Source organism: Parasteatoda tepidariorum, chromosome 5 (genome assembly GCF_043381705.1).
Source record: "Parasteatoda tepidariorum isolate YZ-2023 chromosome 5, CAS_Ptep_4.0, whole genome shotgun sequence".
Lineage (NCBI taxonomy): Eukaryota > Metazoa > Arthropoda > Arachnida > Araneae > Theridiidae > Parasteatoda > Parasteatoda tepidariorum.
In genome coordinates, this window is record NC_092208.1 from 86,083,446 (window position 1) to 86,096,912 (window position 13,467).

The 13,467-nt window shown below is 29.6% G+C and overlaps 1 protein-coding gene across 1 annotated transcript in view; it reads left to right on the forward strand.

Moving 5' to 3' along the window:
• Window positions 1-361: 361 nt before the first annotated feature.
• The window catches only part of LOC107443419 (carnitine O-palmitoyltransferase 1, muscle isoform), a 76,746-nt gene continuing 63,640 nt past the window's right edge, over window positions 362-13,467 (forward strand). Inside the window, exon 1 of the mRNA XM_071180722.1 lies at window positions 362-510. The gene's annotated coding sequence lies outside the window, so the exon portion shown is untranslated. The remainder of the gene's footprint in view (window positions 511-13,467) is intronic.

Sequence of the window (13,467 nt, forward strand, 5' to 3'; positions counted from 1 at the left end):
AACAATTAAAAAATAAATAAAATTAATAATAAAAGTTTAATTTTTTTTTATAGTAAAAAATAGATATTTTTCCTGTGCTGCAAAGTATGTTGTCCATGTGTTTTAAGAACGAAAAAAAAAAAAAAAAAACCCGATGGAGAAAAAAAAATTTAGAACTTTTGCCATGTTTACAATGTGTTTTGATGGCAGAATAAAAACAATTAAATGAACTCAGTAAAAATTAAATAACAAATAAACTCAATGTAATTAAAAAAAAAATCAGACCTTCAGCTATCTTTCGACCTTGATTTCAAAGATATTTTATTTCTTTAAGAAATGAAAAAACTTTCGTAGCATATCGAAACCAGATCAGAGGTTTTTCCTCTTCAATTCTAGCATTTTGATTGGTTCACACAATAGACATACTCCTTTTTTTTCTCTCTCTAAAAAAAACCAACTTTTCACTCAGGTTTTATGTTGCAGTAAAGGGAAAGGAAGAGGACGTATTTCACGGAGGAAATAACTTATAAGGTAACTCTCTTCTCAATTATTCAACTTCTTCTACCAAAACAAATAACTGTGTTTGGTCTAGTGAACCACTGAAAATTGCCCTACTTTTTACTACTGGTCAATATTATTTCCCTATATTAAATTTTTTGTCGTAATTAATTATTTTTTTCGTACGAAATTTATTTGTGATAAATTGTCATTTAACAAAAAAGCAATACTAGATAGAGATATTCATAGAGAATCTAGTGAAACACTAAAATATGTGACCAACTTCCTTTGTCTAGTCAATATTATTTTTCTTTATTTAGTTATTTGTCAAAAGACCTGAATTGTTGTTACGAACTTTATTTATGATAAATTGTCATTCGACAAAAAATATATTTAGATATTTCTAGATTATAGTATAAAGTTATCTACACACAATTTAGTGAAAATATAAAAATTGTATCCTACTTTAAACGTCTAATCAACTCAGTTAACGCTATTACGCTGAATTATTTCTCAAAACTATTTAATTTCTTCGCACGAACTTTATTTGTAATGAATTGTTATTTAAAAAAAAAGAAATCCATAGAGATACTTCTAAACAATAATATAGAGATATTTGTAGAGAATCTAATGAAACGCTAAAACTTGTGTCCTCTTCCTTTGCCTAGTCAATATTATTTTTCCTTTTTTAGTGATTTGTCAAAAGACCTGAATTGTTTTTATGAACTTTATTTATGATAAATTGTCATTTGACAAAAAATGTACATACATATTTCTAGAAAATAGTATAGAGATATCTATAGACAATTAAGAGAGAAATTAAAAAATTGTATCCTACTTTAAACGACTAATCAACTTTGTTTATCGCTATTAAATTATTTGTCATAACTATTTAATTTTTTGCACGAACTTTATTTTTAATAAATTATCATCTAACAAAGAAATAATCAATAAATATATTTCTAGACAATAATATAGAGATATCTATAGACAATTTCGGGAAAACTAAAAAGTGCCTCCTACTTTTAACGACTGATTGATTTTTTTTTCACTATTAAATTATTTGACATCACTATATTTTGTTTTTTTTTCGTACGAGCTTCATTTATGATAAATTGCCGTTTCACAAAAAAAAATTTAAATACTTTACATGTTTTCTTTTTCCAACTTTTCAAGATACAAATTTTGAAAAGAAAAAAAAGAACCTAAAGAACGAAAAAGAATCAAATGAACGAAACTGTAATAAAATTTTTTTAAATGATATAATGTAAAAATATTAGCTTTGTACAACTTTTACTTATTTGAGGCTTCGTTTTATAAAGTACAAAATGCTTAAATTTGAATCAATAGTTGAATCAATGATAAAACTCAAATGACGGCAATGAATTTTAATCATTATCATCATAACATTTTAATAATGCTTAATAAATTTTGGCGAAATCCCGCGAAACAAACATTTATTTTTTAAGTGTTTATTAAAAAAAATTGCAGCTTCAATATCAATTTATTAATAACAATGTTTTCTTAGCCTTATTTTTTAAGACAGTAAGAGCCCTGTCAGCTGAAAAATATTTTTAATATTTCACCTTAAAACAATTTTTTAAACTAATTGCATCCTTAAAAATATTTTATGCCCCCATTGTTTTTCTGTGCTTCTCACGTGACATGTAAAAATTACCTTTTTGGGAAAAAAAAGTAGTTTGGAATTAACACTTTGAAATTGATAATTTTTAATGTTGCTGGATTGAACTTATCTTGGAGAGATAAAAAACCTTCTCAGTTTCAATAATTAGAATTGAATTTTTTTATACTTCACATGCGCGCGGGGAAAATGTGAAAATTTTTTCTTTCTTAATTTCGCAAAAAATCGTATTTGTAACTAATAAAGAAACTCCGATTTGAATACCTTAGAAATTTAAAACATTTCAAGCAATTTTCTAAGTAGTTCAAAAGACATTCAAATTGATTAGGGGTTTTAAACAAATTTCATTTTATACTATTGAGTAAGATTTATTGAAAATGACACCGGCATTGTTTGGGAAACGTATCTTTTCTTTCGCTTGTTTCCTTTCCTTATACAATTATATTTCGGTGCATGAATGTTTGTAGATTGAAAGGCATTAATTTTTGTTATTTAATTTTGTCTTATTATACAAAATAATATTTGTAGAAAACCCGTTATCATCTTCAGTTTCTTTTTAAAAGTACAAAAACTACTTAACAAATTGCTTAAAACTTTTTTAAACTTTTATGATCGAACTTTTTTTTTATTAATAGCCAAATACGATTCTCAACAAAATTGAGAAAATTTTTTTCACTTTTTTTCCCGCGCATGCGCAGAATAAAATTATTACTACTTTAATTACTCATATCTTGCTCAATTTTAAACGAATCTTAAAGTAATGATTTTCTAACTAATTTCAAATTGATTTTAAATTTTTGTTTAATTTGAATGAATATTCTTAAAGTTATAGCATAGTTACAGTTTTTTTTATAAAAATTTACAGTGAGCAAAATAAAAAACGGGCCACTCTGAATAACTTTTGATCTAATGATCGGATCTTCAAATTCTTAAACTGAATCTTAGCGGTTTAAAGAGGTGACTCCAAATATGCTAATTAATTAATTATTAAGCTACAAAATCCTACTCAAAAAGGTACTTTCTCTGAATAAGCATACCTTTTTTTCAACGGATTCGGATTTCTTACCCCCAAGATATGGGAAGTAGCCGTTGAAATAAGGTCCCAATAGGTTGGTCAGAAGAGCGCTCCAAATTTGACCTCTTAAAATTAGTTTGCGTATTTCGCTATATCTCGAAAACTTCATAAGCGAATTGAAACATTTTTGCTCACAATTATAAAATTCGTTTGTCTAAAGATAATACGATGTAAAAAATAACTTTTAGTAAATACGTATTTATTATTTTTATTTATGAATAGTCGAAAAAAAGTTTGAATTGTAAGGTATACAATTTCTTGCATCGTCTTAAAGAGTGTACTTTTACATGACAAAATACAAAATTTGAGTAAAATCGGTTGAATATTTCCTGAAAAATTTAATTTCAAAAAAGTCATATGCTTAAAATTCAATTTGTCATGAACTATTCAACCGATTTCGCTCAATTTCGTACTTTGTAAAATTATATACTTTAAAATGATGCAAAAAATTGTATACCTTACAATTCAAAAATTTTTCGACTATTATTTAACAAAATAAATCTCTCTCTCTCTCTCCATAAGCCATTCAGGGAACATATGAACTGATTAACGTTATCAGAACCTTAATTTGTTCTGCATTTTAAATTAATTAATAATTTCTTAATGGCATATTTTTAAATACTTTCTTCTTTTTGTCTACTCATGAGGATAATAATCAAAATACTTTCTTATGGATTTATGTTTTTAAGACGAGACTAATTTAACTACGAGATTAATCAGTTTTTCGATAAATTTTCCTCTTTGTCTCAGGTACGTGTATTATATGCAAAATAGAGAATATTTTATATCCTACTTCTTTATTCATGTAAATTAAATTCTCTGTTCATTAATCTTGTCAGTATTATTTAGCATATATATTTTGTTGAGTCTCCAAACAGTGGTATTAATTTTGCAGCAGAAGATATAAAATGTATTATTGAAAATGAAGCAATAATAAATTTAGCAGATACTACAAAAAAGGAAGAATTCGTTATCTGTTTATGATATTTCAGAGCAGTGTTTGTGAAGGAAAAGATTTGTTGATATCGCACATACAACGAAATAAACAATTTAATGAGTTCGTTTACATCTCATATTCATCATTGTTAATAGAACGTTGACAATCTAAAACTAGATTTACTGTCATTGGTGGAGTAAAACAATGGCAAGTATGTATTGATTTACAAAACTAGTGAGTTGATGATGACTAGTGAGTTGTTTTTTGTAAAAAAAAGAAGAAAAAAAACATTGACAATCTAAATTTACCATCATTGGTAAACTAAAACATCGGCAATTCAAATGAAATATGTATCAACAATACCAGTGAACTGACTTTGTAAACATTAAACATTGGCAATCTAAAAAACTAGATTTACGGTCATTGGGGAATTAAAAGAATGACAATGCAAATGAAATATGTGTTGATTGACAAAATTAATAAGTTGATGATGACTAGTGATTTTTTTCTTGAAAACAAACATTGACAATCTGAATTTACTATCAGTGGTAAACTAAAACATTGGCAACTCAAATGAAGTATAGTTAGCTGATTTTATAAACAAACATTAATAATCTAAATGTATTATTATTGATTAACTAAAACATTGGCAATGCAAAAGAAATATGTAACAATACCATTGAACTGATTTTATAAGTATTTAAACATCGACAATCAAATTCTCTATTTTCTGTCATTAGTAAACTAAAATATTAACAATTCAAAAGATGTACTGATTATCAAAACTGATGAAATGATTTTATTGAAGCTTAATCAACAACATTTTTAACAATCATTAAAGATTTTTTTCGCAGACTTTGATATGTTTTTGGGCATGGAAACGCTATTATCGGATAATTTTAATAATTTTCAATTGTGTTTAAAGACTATAAGTTGATTCTTTTTTTTTTGTTAACGTTTAAACTTATATAGAAAATTAAGCTTGTTAAACTGATATTTTTCTACACTTATTTACTTATTTCGACAAACTAAATGTTTAAGGGGTCGCTGTTTCATCTTGATCAATCAAGACAATGTTTTTTTTATTTATTATTTAACCTTCGTTGAACAGCCGTTCCAATCCAGAAGACAAGGGAACTACTGGATGCAGTATTTTATTTTATTTTATTTTATAAACGGCGTTGAACAGTCGACCCGATTCTGAGTTTACGACTATCAGTGTTCAACTCCTTAGTCTTGTAATTTTGAACCCAATTTAAGAGACTAGGGAACTCGTGAATTTGCCTTTCGTGGAGGACTTTGTGATGGAACTCACCCTCGTTTGCGTTATTAGGAATACTACCCACGGTTAGCCTGATGACAAGGAAACTCTAACCCATGATCCGTCTACCAACGAGGATATGTTACGTCAGCATTGTGATCGGTGCTAGCCGGGTTGGCCATCTTTGGGATTCGAACCTGGCCACCTTATTGGGGAGGGCGAGCACGCTATCCCCTGAGCCACCACGACTGAAGACAATATCTTTGAAATAAAAAGTAGTAAATAGTATTTCAAGAAAAATATGATTTCCTGATGGTTGTTAATATAATTCATTTAACGTTATCATATCGCGCAGAATTGTTTCGATATATGCCACCCTGAAGATTTTATCAGTTATGGCAATTACAGATATATAAATTCCCTTAACTTTGGTTGAAGCAACTTTGTCACCACTCTGTCTGGTTTACTTTAAATAGGCTCTGTACTGATTCACAGGATAACTCCAGCCCCTTGTTATGTACCATGAAAAGAAAGCTCTGAACTTGAGATAAATGACTTTGATATATTAGTCGATTCGGATTAATTTTGACAATTTTTCATCATCACAACTTCAGAAAAAAAAATTCGCAGTGCGTTGCGATAAATCAGCATATTCATTCAGCGAAATTGCCATCGAGATTTTATCTGAATAATTTGCCCATTCATTATTGCAAAGAATTCATTATTGCCTGAATATTATTTTTTGAAAAAGAAAAGGCGCTATCAGGACTGTAAATAAAGAAGAAAAAAAAACTTGGCCAAATTTATCAGATGTTATCAGAGAGTTTGAAAGCGTAAATGACGACATTATTTAGTACTGAAAACACCTACTCTATCAATGGAATCACTAAACTTAAAAAAGATAATAGTGCATTACGGAAACAAGTTTTTAATCTTTTAAGTTGGTTTCGTTGTTTAAACTCAAAAGATAAAGAATTGTACAGGTAAAACGGTATTTGTTTGATAAGATGATTTACTAATCTTCTTGCATGTTTCAAGTGCAACCAATTAAATCATTTTCTGACATTACATGCACTATTAACCCTCTGGCACAGAATTTTTAGTAAAACTTATTTTTCATACTTTTTTCATTATTCTGTATTGATTTTGGCGAAAATAAGTGAAAAATATTATGTTTAGCATTTTAATAATGTATGGCTATGAAATGTAGCCTTAAACACCAGTGTTTTTTTCTGCATAAAAGGTAGAATCTTCCAAACACTGCTCACTTTCAAACAATAATTTTTCAAATTCGCAGTTATTTAGATTTAAAAGAAACAGTTGTTCATCATTGAAATTTCTTTAGTTTACAAAATCAATTATTGATGCATTTTTTGAATATGAAGGGAAAAAAATTTAATCTACTTTTTTTTTACATTTGAGTGCAAAAATATTTCCTGAAATTTAACAAACTTTTTTTGGTAACTGTTAGATTGTTTTTTATAATTAAAAAATAACAAAATTTATTTTTGCTTGTAATTAAAGCGTCAGGAAAGAAAATTTATGTAAGGGATCCCGTTGTCCCATGTACGTTGTTGTTGTTGTTCATTTACGTCGCACTAGAGCTGCACAATGGGCTATTGGCGATGATCTGGGAANCCCGCTTCAGTAGCCTGACGACCAGCACGCGAAGTCGAGCACTTTACGGTAGAACAGTTTAACGAGGACCCATACCGCACACGCTCGGGCCCTACACAGGCTAATCCAAGTGGTCACCCACCCGCACACTGACCGCAGCCAGTGATGGTACCCCCGGTTTCCCATATACGTGAAAAGGTAAATGGTGCATCTAATCAAATAATTTAAACCCAGTGTTTAGAATGCCGGTGTCTCCAGTCTATACTTTTTTTGCGGAATAGTTTAACTAGTAATAGTAAAATAAATATCTAAGCACAACTAAAATGAGAAATCTTTTTCTCACTTTAATTGCGCTTAGATTTTTATAACTTATTATTTTTATAACTTATTTTTATAACTTTTATATTAGAATTGTGCTTAGATTTTGTGCTTATATGAACTACATATTATGAACTACTGTTATATAAACACACTATTTTTTAGAAAATTAAAAACTACCGTTATGAAGAAAAAAATGCCGCAATATTTATGCCGAGAAAAATTTAATATTTTCTTATGTTAACCATCAATTTAATTTTACATTATTCCAATGCATTTCCATATTTTCATCAGAAAATATTGAAATTTATTTTATTAATATATTATAAGAAACACAGATGTCTTTTTTTTTCTTTTTTTTTCAAATTAAATTTTGAAAAGGAAATAATTGAGTTACTAGTTTTTATCTTTTTGTAAAAAAAGCAAAGTTATCGTTCGTTGGTCTATATATTTGACATGATAATTTAACATAAATAGCCCTACATTTAAGAGACTCCTCTTTTACATATTTTTTCTCATGCTGTAATTACATTTAAAAATACATTTCGATATTTTTTAGGTATAAAAAACTGTCTAAGAGTTACTAAAAAAATCTGTTATATTATCGGAATTATATTTGTACTTAAATGTAAAATCCAAAAAAAGTAGTTTGAAAAAAGGATTTTTTCAATCATATTCAAAAATTTATCATCAATAATTGATTTTTCTTATTAAATTAATTTCAATTGTTAATAACTATTTCTCCTAGGTTTAAATAACTGGAAATAAGTGTAAATGTGAAGATTTTACCATTAATTTTACCATTAATTGGAAGATTTTACCATTAACTCAGAGAAAGACATAAGTGTTTCATGTTGTATTTCATAACCATAAAATATTAAAATGCAAAATATTATATTTTTCACTCATTTTGACTCATACAATGAGCACACATACAATGATTATACACTGCTAAAATAAGTAAGAAAATATGTTCAATAAAAATTCTGAGTCTGAGGATTAATGGAGAGAAAATCAAGGTAAATGTGTCTTCAATCTTTCTCAATCATGACCATTTATCATTTCATGACTATTTATTTATTGGTAAACGTATGTAAGTTTGTGTGCTCAATACAAATAACGACTTTTAAGCCTGTGCTAAAAGTTGAAGAACAATTTAAAAGACGGATAGCACAGGACTGTGATAAGATTCCGACTCGCTACTGAGAGTTTGACGAAACATCGGTAAAGCTCGACCCATATGACAATCGATCAGTTTTTATTATAAAAATTAAAAAAAATTGCACTGAAAGCTCGATATAACGAGTATGATATGTTAAGAGAAGTTTGCTATAACGAGACATTTCCAAATCACCGTCGAAATTCTAATATTAAATATGCAAAATTTGAAATTTAATAGCATTCCCTTGAAAATTAATAGCATATTCTTGAGTTGAAAATTAATAGTATTCTCCTATTAAGACAAAACTGTTTTAGGGAAATATTTTTATATATTATTATATATTTATTTTTAAATATTTATTATTATACTGAAATATAATACATTTTTCAGCTGTTTAAGTGAGCAATATTTTACGAAAAAGATTTAAATGAAGATATTTTTATTTTCTTCTAGTGTCGATACAGAAAAGTGAGACGCGAACCTCGGTTACTTCTTATAATTTTAATCTTTTCTTTTTTTAAAAAAACAATGTAATGCAACCATCGGTCAAGTTGTCCGGATGACCGGCTATACTATGTGCGACCACCGAATAATAATAATAATAAACTGATCGAAATTAGTAAGAAAATTTTACACATTTAAATTTTTTCTGAAAGTATTTTCTTTTTTTAAATTGACACTTTTTGAAAATTGTAAAAACGCTTGGGGTTGAAAAAATAAAAACACGATTCTATTCTATATGTTATAACAAAATTGAAAATTCGTTTTTCATAATGCAATTCATTTTGTAATATGATTATGTTAGCGCGAGTGACAGAAATCAGGAGAATGTCGACTTTCACCGGTGAATGGCAACAATCACATAGATGCTTTGGTGAATGTCCAAAATATTTGTTATATCCGATTTGATATTAATTTATTCGTTGATATTATTATTTTAGTATCTGTCGAGGATAGGTTAAGAGAAACATTAGTGTTCGGAGTACCAGTTAAATGCATATCGGGCAGTGGCACTTGACTTTAAAAAAAAACAGCAGTGTAGGGTATAGCAGGCAAATGTATGGCACTAAACCTTAAAAAAAACTTTGATGTAGAGCATACCGGTCAGTCGCACTTACCTAGATCTAATATATATTTCGGACATGAACCAAAGCAACTATGTGATTGTCAACATTCACCCATGGATGTCAACATTCATCCAAGGAAGTCAACATTCATCCAAGGAAGTCAGCAACCACCAATTTTGGTCATTCACAGTAACACTTATATTAAATTCGTTTTAAAGTATTACAACACAAATTTAAAAAAAAAAAAAACAGAGCGATAGTTTTTCTTACTTATTTTTAAATATAAATAAATTTAAATGACGAAAATTTAAATAGCGAAATTAAATGTATTTCAATATCCCCACCTTATTGAGGAACATTTTATAAGTAGTAATAAAAATACCAAAACCGAAAATATCAAGGAAAAGAATCAAAGAGAAGACTCATTAAAAATGAGGCTAAAACTAAAGTTTTAAGGAATTACTAATGAGACTTGATGTTCTTTTCACTTAAATGTAAGATTACTAAGTGATAATTAAGGTGAAAAATTTACTTTTTTCCTCTGATGCTAATAACTGAACGGAAATACGAGAAAGACAGATACAGCTACAGTTAATGAGCCTAATTATAAGAAAAGACAAGTAATACGTACAAATTAGCTAACTGACATAATCACTTAACAAACAAAACTTACGTAATTAACTTACATTCGAAAATAATTCCTTATTATTTTTCTGTATTTTAATTTTTTAATATCAACAACTTTGATTTTCTAACGTAAATTTCAGAATTTTTTAAAAATTTTAGCCACGTGTCCTTGATTACCAGGGGTGCAATTGGAAAGAAAAAATAAAATAAATGGTTACTATTTAATTATGAAACATTGTTATGTTGAACAGTTTATTTTTAAAAATAGCAGGTGTTGAGCTAAAAATTCATGAATGAGCGAAACCATTATAAATATGTTTCAGTAAATTTGAATATGTTGTTTAACGTGAGAAGAAATAAAAATTGGGAATTTTTATTATTTTGTCTGTCTTTGCACCACTATAACACAAACAATTTCTAGTTTTGTTTAAAGTTGATAATTATAATTTCAAACCTGGTTGTTGTTGTTGTTGTTACTTTACGTCACACGAGAGCTGCACATTAGGCTATTGGCGACGGTCTGGGAAACATCCCGGAGGATGATCCGAAGACATGCCATCACAATTTTGATCCTCTGCGGAAGGGATGGCACCCCCGCTTCGGTAGCCCGACGACCTGCGCGCGAAGTCGAGCACTTTACGGTAGCACAGTTTAACGAGGACCAATACCGCACACCCTCGGTCCCTACGCAGACTGATCCAAGTGGTCACCCACCCGCACACTGACCGTAGCCAGTGTTGCTTGACTTCGGTGATCTGATTTCAAACCTGAAATTGCTACCGTGTAATAGAACCTGTGTAATTGTTTAAAACCTGTCATTGTTCAGCAGATCCATCCCTGTATATGTTACCGTAAATCAGTGTTTCCCAAAGTATGGTACGCGTACCCCCAGGGGTACGGAAACAGTTTAGCAGGGGTTCGCGTTCTTATGCGAAATATCTTGCAACAAACGAAAATTACAAAAAATTTTACTTAAAAACAAAGCTAGCCATGAAAATTTACGATTACGTATTTTTCTATTGGATATTTTTTGCAGAGTTATAATTAGTGGTGTCACTGTCAACAGCCAGTTGTGATTTTTACTTTTTGTGCGATTTTTTATAGTAAAAAATTCATTCATTTTTTTATTAGGGGTACTCAGCGTTACGAAAAATTGAGAAAGGGTACGCAAAAGTCATAAGTTTGGGAAACACTGCCGTAAATGATCGATGGCGACTTACACCGGTGAATCTCGACATTCACAGAGTCGCTTTGGTGAATGTCCGAAGTATTTTTTATGTCCGATTTGATATTAATTTATTCTTTGATATTTTAACACTCATTCAATATTTTAATATAAGATTAAGATAGGTTAGGAAAAGCATTTGTGCTCGGAGTGCAGTGAAAATGTATACCAAGCAGTGGCATTTCACATTAAAAAAATACCTGTCTAGGGAATAAAGGCCGCCAAGTGTAATTACTAATCTGATATCAAATCAGATCTAGCATATATTCCGAGCATTTACCATGTTAGGGGATTGGTGACATTCATCGGTAAATGTCGACTAATCCCACTTTCGGCCCTTCACGGTAACACAAATAGTGAAAATCGAAACGGATTTACGCAGAATGTAGGTAACCGAAATCGGTGAATGTCGACTTCACCGATAACTTTTTTACTTACTTCATCTTCTTCTACAAGCACTGCATCCAGTTACCTACCTTGGCTATATCAAATAACTTTTTCCATCTTATAGATTTAAAAAGAAACAACAAAACTTTTTTTACTTTTAGTACTTTTTTTTAGGATTAAGTAAACTTACTTTCTCTTGGAGAAAGAGTATGCGAATTTTAACTATCATCATTTTATAACCAGTGTTGAGCAACTAACCCCAAATTTGAGTTTACAACTATCAATGTTCAACACCGTAGCCTTGTAATTTTGAACGAGACCCAGAAGTCAAGGGAGCTCTTGGCTCAAGTATTGAGGCAAACTAGCCTTCTTGGGGAGGGCATTTTTTGATGTAACTAACGCGCATTTGTGCTACATGGAGAGGAAAACACGAAAACCTCCCATGGTTAACCCGCTGTCATGGTAAATCTAACCCTTGATCAGTCTACTACTGAGGCTATTTTTACGTCAGCACTGTAGGTGGTGCAAGCCACCACTGGGATTCAAACCTGGGTCGCCTCATTGGGAGAAGTCCATTCCACTCCATTCCCTGAACCCCCATGGCTCAACTATCATCAGTTAATATTTTTATCGCAACAGTAACTATTACTAAAAATAAAATGAATAAAAAAGAACAAGACAGCAAGTGAGTGACTCGGCTTATCTTATTACCGAATTAATGAGTTAGCGAATCAGAGAGTATTAAGTAATCGGTTACAAAAGAGCGGGAAAATATACATTTATTATTTGCAGGACAGTCGACGTTAAAAAAAAATTATCATCGTTTTTTTATTAATTTATTTAATTTAAAGGCTTTTCAAAAACATCGCATTTGTTTGTCTCCAAGACTAGCTCACAGTTTAAATACACATTATCAACAAACCATATCAGTCGAAAAATCTTATATATTGTTTGAACAATACGCGGCTTATTGCAGATTGTGCTCACGTATTACATGGTTCCTGATCCTGACCTTGACAAGTGATAACACGCGTAGAAGAGTGGTCAATCTATTGAACACTCTTTTATATTTGCTATTGAGATTACTTATTTTAAATGAAGACAGTAATGATTTATTTCGTCTAACAAAACTTTTTGTTATTTATCAAACGATCTATACAATTGACCCATTAGATGCTTAATGTCACCATTTTAGAGACAAGTTCTATAATTTTTTTTTTCCCAACATGGTAAGGAATGTTATTGTATATGAACAATATCGTTTGCATATTTTTAAGCATAAATATTATTTACGATTTTTTATATTGATTATCATATCGTTTGCGTAGTTTTAATGTGTTATAGAATTCTAGTTAAGAATTGGGTATAATATGAAAAAAACACAACTACTTCGATTTAGTAGGAACAACATATGACGCAATGCTAAACGAATGGAATTTAGTTGTTGTTTATTTAGTTATTGTTATTAGTAGTTGTTGTTATTTGTTTTAGTTGTTGTTGTTTATTTAGTTGTATTTAGTTTCAATAACTTTTCTTTATAATGCAATAAAATCTGGCGAGCAGCTATTTAAACGATCGAACACTTCGTTTGTTTATTTGTGGCTTGAAGTTAGGCTCGCAGAAAATGCCGTTCATGGGTTAAATTTAGTAGGAACAACACATCCTGTGACGT